At 33.8% G+C, this 580-nt stretch overlaps 1 protein-coding gene across 1 annotated transcript in view; it reads right to left on the minus strand.

Moving 5' to 3' along the window:
• MYO3A (myosin IIIA) overlaps positions 1 to 580 on the minus strand; it is a 179,249-nt gene that overhangs the window by 105,023 nt on the left and 73,646 nt on the right. The gene's annotated exons all lie outside the window — the stretch shown is intronic.

Consider the following 580-nt stretch of genomic DNA (forward strand, 5'->3'; position numbering starts at 1 on the left):
ATTTAAAAAGTAAACAATAATAAATGAAACATCTGGAATCTGGAGCAAGGCTCATAAAGAAATAAATGTATTGACTGTTTAAAATGTAACACTGGGTCAGCAACTAATGTTTCGTTCCACTGGCATTTTTGGTTTTGGGAGTCACAGGGGGATGCCATTGTTACCTGGGTTTTCCAAAGGACATATTTGATATTACATGGATATTATTTACATATATATAATGTTTTCAAGGAAATACGTACATGTCAAAGATGAAATAGAGAGAAGGAACACCAGAAAAGGAAAGGGAAGATACAGTGAACATGATTTTATTCCAAATGGAGGTTATTCAGTGGCTCTGTGGAATGTCCTAGCCCTTTGCTTAGATATCTGGCTTTATGAGGCGGAATGAAAAGTTCAGAAAAGTAACTTTCATAGTTGATAAATCATGAGTACATAGAATCAATTTTAAGAGCATCAGAAGTCATCATTTATAATACATGATATAAGAGAGGAACAAAAGATCTTAGGTCTAAAAAGAGACAAAACAGAAAGCACAGACAATAGAAACAAACCAACTCAGGGTTTAACATATAGGTCA

This window comes from Pteropus vampyrus, unplaced genomic scaffold, assembly GCF_000151845.1.
Source record: "Pteropus vampyrus isolate Shadow unplaced genomic scaffold, Pvam_2.0 Scaffold180, whole genome shotgun sequence".
NCBI lineage: Eukaryota > Metazoa > Chordata > Mammalia > Chiroptera > Pteropodidae > Pteropus > Pteropus vampyrus.